Below are 7917 nucleotides of genomic sequence, written 5' to 3' on the forward strand. Positions count from 1 at the left end.
ATAAAAGATAAAAAAAGATGAAACGGACACATTCTTTAGCGCCACTAGATAATTATTGGGCCTAAAATTGATTCAATATTCCGATTTTTAATACGAAATATATTTGCTATGGAAACTGTCAACTGTCATTTGTTTCGATGTTAGTCGTGACCGCAACGCAGTTGGTTTACATTTTGGAAGTACATGCCGTAAAACGAGCGCATCAAATATTTGTTTACTTGTTACTAGTTTTTGGAACTTTGACAACATTTATATCATAAATAACACAAGTCAACAAAAAAAATATTTTTCTTTGAGTCTGTTATTTAGTGAATATTTTCTGATTGTATACATCGAAAAAGAAGCAGAAACTCTATTTATAATAAATAAAGTTTGCTTTTGTACCTTTACACAATGTAAAACGAATATAATAGTGTTTTAGCAGTTTTTTTAGGAGCCGTTGCATAGAAGATACAGGAGAGGGGCAGGGGGGGCTGTAGGTGTGTAGCGGGAGTGACAAACTGTTAAAGGCAGTTCTGCTTCACAATGGAAATAAATTTCCATCTCTTCCCCTTGCTCATTCTGTAATGCTTAAAGAAAATTACGAGAGCGTTAAAATGTTGCTACAAGTTTTAAAATATGAAGAGTACGCCTGGCCAGTGATAGGAGATTTCAAAATGGTTGGATTTCTGATGGGAATGCAAGGCAGGTACACTAAATATCCGTGTTACATTTGTTTATGGGACAGTAGAGCCGATGCACTTCACTACCAGCAGCACTCATGGCCACAACGGAGCGAGTTTCAAATAGGACAACATAATGTCAAAAATGAACCGATTGTGAAGCCCGATCATATTTTAATGCCTCCATTGCACATTAAATTAGGTCTGATGAAGCAGTTCGTAAAGGCTCTGCGTCAAGACTCTGAGGCCTTTCAATATTTAAAATCATTTTTCCCGAAATTGTCAGAGGCTAAAATTAAAGCTGGTATTTTCATTGGTCCACAAATAAAGAAAATAATGGCCAGTGAACAATTCCTACAGCTCCTCAGTACCCACGAAAAACAAGCGTGGCTCAGCCTTAAAGCAGTGATTAATGGCTTTCTTGGCAACAGAAGGGCAGAGAATTACACGGAGCTTATTACTGATATGCTTCACAACTTCAAAGTTATGGGTTGCAGAATGTCATTGAAAGTCCACATGATACATGCTCATTTGGATAACTTTAAAGACAACTTAGGTGCATATTCGGAAGAGCAAGGGGAACGTTTCCACCAAGATGTAATAAACTTTGAAAAGCGTTATCAAGGACAATATAATGAAAACATGATGGGTGACTACATTTGGGGGCTCATACGAAAAAGTTCCAACTTACACAGAAGAAATACCAAGTCTGTTCATTTTTAAAGTCTTATTTGTATTATTTTTTGTATTTGTGGGTTTATATATGCCGTCTTGTATAATTAAAGTCAATAAAAAAATGTGAATTCAAAACTGTTTTCCTTTTACATGTAATAATTGAAATTAAAAAATAGAGCTCTTTCATAAAAAATAAATTTCGTTGTAGTAACTACAAAAGCAAACTTTAATAGATAAAAATATTTTTTCTTTAATTAGTTAGGCATAAGTAATCAAAATCAGAAGTACCGAACGCAGACTCAAAATTCGTGTTGACCCGTGTAATATATCCTTTATTTGCAAAAAAGGCGGAATATTACGATGGATTAATTGAAAAAAAAACGTGTGTGTATTATGTACCTACCTACACGCGTTAAAAGTTATACTTCTTTGGCGTAAAAAGATAAGAATCAATTCAAAAATTTTATCTTTCGCCTTATTCTACATTTGCAGAAAAAACTACACTAACAATAGAAACAATTTAATCTCATCATTTTTCCCTAACTAAGAAGTATAACTTCAAAAAACACACAGTCAGTCATGTTAAACTAGTATGGAATAATTATAATTCAAAGCAATTAAATTATTTATGTTTATAATATTAATAATATTCTACGATAGTATCTCAAAACTTATCTAAATACTTTCACACATTATAGCAACAGCGATTGGAGCGTGAAAATGGGCTTAAATTCATATATATATTTATATAGATACTTCAAAATATAAATAAAAAATTGTAATACATTTTACATAAAAAAATATTTTGAGCAAAGTCCATAGTTAATTTTTTTTGATAAATGTTATATTACGTAAATAAATTTGTGTGTATTTTGGAATATAAACCCAACAATGTCAAGTAAGCAACGCGAGTATGTTTGTAGTAAAGCAAATGCTGGGTTACTTAAATAAATCTTAACTTCATAGACTATTGTGGCTGGATTGTAGGCTATTGCATCGTTTTCGAAAGTGGGTTTCGTAAGGTCTCTAGGGCTCCACAATTTTACTAAATATTGTGATTGTAGTTATACTACTATATAATATATATCCGTAAATTTAAGCTGTTGTTTTGTTTTGGTTGAACGCGTTTATGTCAGGAACTACGGGTTCTATTTGAAACAATATTTTTGGGTTGGATAGGCCATTTATTGAGAATAACAACACAAAAATAATATCGTTACAGCTAGCGCGTGCGCATTGAACAATTGAGCCTCCGGTGAAGGCAAACATCGTAAGTTAATATTTAAAGAAATACATAGAACAGAATTATCATTTATAAAAAATAAAAAAAGATCAAACGGACACATTCTGTGGCCCATATAGAGTTGTAGCGCCAAAATAGTAGTATTATAGATTTAGTTACTTATTGATTGATTTCCGATTTTCAATATACGGTAAACGAAAGAATTGAGAAAGTCTATCATTATAAAATCGCTAGGACCGAATTGCGGGAGCAGCCGCGTTGCATGCGTCTTCGTTTCTATAGAAACGACAACGCACAAATATGTATCAAAAATTTCACTAAATATTTGTGTCATTCAGTAATAATGTTTCTGGAGGTAGAATTTCCAAAACTTATGCAGTAATTCCAGTACCATACAAATAAACTTATTTTACGTTTACCTTTTTATAACATGAAGTATTCAACCTAAAATTTAAGCGCATAATATTAAACTGTCAAGCCGACTATTCCAATTTTGAAAAAAAAGAAGATTTTTTTTATGCATTAAAACCTTTTTTCGTCGATTTAAATGTACCTTCTTTGAAATGCAATTTCATAGAGAATTTGGGATAGTTTTAGGTTTAAGAACCTGAGGCGTATAACATCGTAATGTTTGCTGTTTGCTTTCGCCAACATTTCCTTCCTACAAAAACAGTGAGATACAAATTACAGCCTAGCAAGTCAGTTACTCGGGCAAATACATTCAGGTTATATGAAATGAGGTCGCATTACTATAATGATAGTGTCGCCAACAGGACGCATTTGTAATTGGATTTTGTATAAGATAAAGTTAGATATTTCCATGCAAAATACGTTAACAGAAATTCCGAAAGCATTTGATTGGGTGCGTTAAGATAAATAAAACAAACAAATCGTTAAACTGTTCGAATGATAAGGTGTTTTTTTTTTTAATAGTCATAGACGTAACATTTATTACAAACAAAAACACACACACATAAACACACAAAATACAAAAATCAAAGAAAAAAATAAAATGAGAGATATCAAAGACAATAAAAAAAATAAAAAAATCTCTTTTCCCATTCGGTTCGTTTCAAGTGTGTAAATGCGTGTGTGCTGCGGCTGTAATTGGCGATCAAAACTTAACGAAGCCTATAAATGTATATAACCAAATAATAAGTGTTTGATAATAACTAAATACATAGCTAAATTAATTTTGACGTGAATAGTCGCGACACAGCTAAAATCAGAGGCCGTTCATTTCTGCGTCCGTACTTTGTAACTACAATAATTTTATTTATTATATCTACTTATTTTTGACTGCTCTAGAGGAAGATTCCATTTTTAAGGATGTGGGTTGTGAATTTGTGTTAAAAAGAGTCATTGTAGAAGAATGGGAAAGTTTTACTCAATCCGTTATCAAAAACATCGAACACAAGCACTATGTACGAGGTTGACCAAAATTAATAGTGAAAACACAACGATTCGTTGCATATTGTATGTTTATAATGGTAGGGGAGCCCAAGAGGGGATTTCGGGATTTACTAAAGCGCGGCAGATTAATATATAGGGGGATACCTTGTACCCGGTTAAGTACCTCCACAAAATATGAGGCCCATATATAAAGCAGCACGTGAAGGAGACAGGATCAGTTTAGTAAAAAAAAATTGACCATCAGAAATTCCCGAGCGCGTCAGATTAAGGTAGGGTGAGTTAATTACATCCTAAAAAGTGTATATTCCACTAATCTGACAATTTGAGAGTGACGGAAAAAAAGGGGAGGGCAACAAAGTTGTAAAAAAAAAACGTCATCTCGACATTCTCGAGCGTAGCTAATTTTTTTTTTATTTTGAAGGAAATAATTCAAGAATAATGAAAAATATATAATCTGACGATTTCCGCAAGCCGAAATAACAAAAATTCGTCGATAAAGTTAAATGCGTGCAGCTGCGTGATGCCTACATTTCCTTAAACCGATCGGAATCTACTAAACGGCGTTCTAAATATTTCCCTCAAAATTACATTTCCTGTGAATTTGAACCGATTCGGACCGATAGATTTTGAGAAATTTTGAAAAATCTTAAAAAAATAAGAAATATTTTTTTTTAAAGTGGTTTCTTTATCGATCAACTTCAAAAACTAATCCGCCTTTGAGCTTGAAAAACCACGTCGATCGCCACCAAGCTGGTCAAAAGCGGTTGATTCGTTCGAGAGATATCGTACACGAAAGAAACCCGAAAAACTGTTTTTTCGGGATTACTCCGAAATTTGTGGTTCGATCAATTAAAATTGCAAAATTATTTATGAGGATGATAAAACTGCGTCGAATGCCGCCAACCGCGTGAAAATTGCTTGAACCATTCAAAAGTTATTGCGGTTTGAAAATTCCAAAAATAGTGTTCTATGAAACTTCTATCAGACTTTCGAGCTGGGAGAGCTCAAATGCATAGAAATGTTATTTCTTTGAACTCAGCGAGCTCAAAATATCAATTTTAAGCGCCCAGGAATGGAATTAGCGGGAAGTTGCAGGGATGGCCCTTTAGGTGAACCGTTTTTCTATTTTTTTTTTGGCAGATCAGGCGAATCCCTCTAGATAATCGTCAGATTATGAGACAGTACGTTTAGAACATAAAGATGAACCACATATATCTTAATCTGACGCGCTTGAGTATTTCAAAATTGCGATTTTTTTTTGCAAATTAAGAAAATGGCTGTGGGTTTGCGTCCCATCGAAATCGTCAGATTAGTGAATGAGAGCTTTTTTTTGGTGCACTTAACACTCCCTTAGAAAATCTGACGCGCTCGATAATTTTTTTTTTTTTTTAATTTTCAACCCTTAAATACAACCACCCGCATCATGCAAACGATCAGATTAACATACGTACATTATTAAAAATACGTAGGGCATAGATGCTATCAATATCTGACGCGCTCGAGGATGTCCATGCAACAGTTTTTTTTTACATATTTAACTATCTATAGCCGCTTCCCCCACTGATGAAAAGGAATTTATCATATAACATTTTTTTCTTCTTTTTATCTAAGCTTTGCATCCCAATAGGTCTCTACGACGCTCGAGTAAATCCCCATTTAGCATCGTGGGCTCCCCTACCATAACCTTTAGAATGTAAGTACCAATTTTTTTTCGTCAAATAAATAAAGTGATTTTTTACATGCCCAGAAGGATGCAAGCAGTGATTTTGATAAGAGGTCACCCTCGTTTATTGCCAACTGGCTCGTTTATAGGCTGACCCTCTGACATTGAGAGTGTAAATAGGCGGCTGTATCACATCAGATGAGCCTCCAGCCCGTTTGCCCCTTTCTATAAAAAAAAATCGGTTTTAATGAATTAATTAAAAAAATTGGCCAGAATTCACTTCACGCGTATTAATTTACGCGATTATAAGTGTACAGACTACGTCAGATAATTAAACTAAATTTAACTGAAATCGACCTTAAAACGTAAATTTCCTTATATGCCCGTTTTTTTTGCAAAATATTATATTTGTGACATATAATGATGTATAAAATGTATAGTAATGATAAAAAACAAAGTGGTTTATCGCTTCAAGTGAAAGTACGTATTATATCGCTTTATCACTTGTTCAACCGATATCATTCTATTGCCTATTCGAAAGTTATTTAGCGATAAAACCAGCATTTTTGTTACATTGATGTTTTAAATTTAAAGTATTATTTTGCTTTACAATGTTATTTTAACCCATTTAAAAATAGTCTTACATATATTTACATAAAAATATGGCTTGATGAAGATATATACATAGAAAGAAAGAAAGAAAAAAACTTTATTATGCACAATATACAAGATATTTAGATAAAGTAAAGTGCACTGGCCCCCACACTAGGATTCCCTGTGTTGTGGGCAGCCAGTCTCTTCCTTTTGACATGAAAACAGTATTTTATAAGTTATATTAATTATTTCTACACATTTATATTAAAACTATTTTTGTACAATAAGAATATTTTCAGTTTCAGAATACGACAGGTTAATAAGATATCGTTTGAGATGTAAATGTATGTAATGTGTTTTTTGAAATATTAGTGATAATTTTGTTTTTAATGAAGTGGTTAAAGATGAAAGGGCCTCGGAAGGAGAAAAAGCGTTGGGCGAAGAAAGTGCGAGTTTTGGGTTGCTTAAATATGAGTTTGCGTTTTGTTTGATGCGGTGCGGTGGGTGTTTGTTTCCAAAAAAGTCTGCATATTGCTATTTAATATAATTGTCTCACAGTTAAAAGTTTTGTTTCATTGTACAATTTTGAAGTTGAGTAGCGGAAAGGTTTCTTATATGAGATCTTAAGAATGGCACGTTGGGTGCGCTCAATTTTCAGCATTGAAGACAATGCCGCTCCACCCCAAACCGATGCAGTAAGATAATATCGACTGGCATAATGCAGTGTACACTATCTTGATTGTATGTGGATCAGCAGGCTTTCTAAGGCGTTTGAATACATTTATAAGTTTGCGAACTCGAGAACATAGGTAGTTTATTTGAGGCCCCCAACAAAGCCTTGAGTCAATAATTAATCCCAGGTATTTGGTTGTTTTAGTGGGTTCCAGGAGAGGACAGTTGCAGTTGCTGTGAAGGTTCAAACATGAGTGTAATTTAATAGGCGGAACAGGGTTTGGTTTGCTGGATTTCGATATGTGAAAACATATGTATTTGGTCTTAGACGTATTTAAGGATAGGAGATTATCTAAAAGCCATTGAGAGATTTGGCGAAGACCTAAATGAGCTAACCGTGTGGCTTGTTCCCAAGAGTGTGAGTAGAAGACTATAGCTGTGTCATCAACGAATGAAAAGAGCTAAGCATTAGTGAGTGCGAGTGAACATAAATCGTTAATGTACACTAAAAAAAGCGTTGGACTAAGAACACTTCCCTGGGGCAAACCACATGAAACGTTTTCCAGTTGACTGCTATACCCATCAACTCGAACCCTCTGCTTTCTATAGAGTAGATAGGACTTAAACCAACAGAGGATATTTCCACGAATTCCTTGTCTTTCTAATTTTTCGATTAGCAGTGGTCTGGAAACAGTGTCAAAAGCTTTGGCTAGATCAAGAAAAACACCAATACACCTTTGTCCTTCATCTAATTTGGAACTTATGGTCTCAACCAATCCAGCGGTTGCATCCTCTGTAGATCTATTATGTCTGAAACCGAATTGATTGTTCGCAAGGATAGATTCTTTTTCCAAATAATTCAGTAATCTGACGTTAATGATTTTTTCTGTAATTTTAGCGAGTGTTGGGAGTAGAGAAATGGGACGGTAGTTTGAAATTTCCATTTTATTGCCTGATTTATGGATGGGTGTGATATTGGATTACATACATATACA

The sequence above is a fragment of the Pieris napi genome, chromosome 16 (assembly GCF_905475465.1).
Source record: "Pieris napi chromosome 16, ilPieNapi1.2, whole genome shotgun sequence".
Classification (NCBI taxonomy): Eukaryota; Metazoa; Arthropoda; class Insecta; order Lepidoptera; family Pieridae; genus Pieris; species Pieris napi.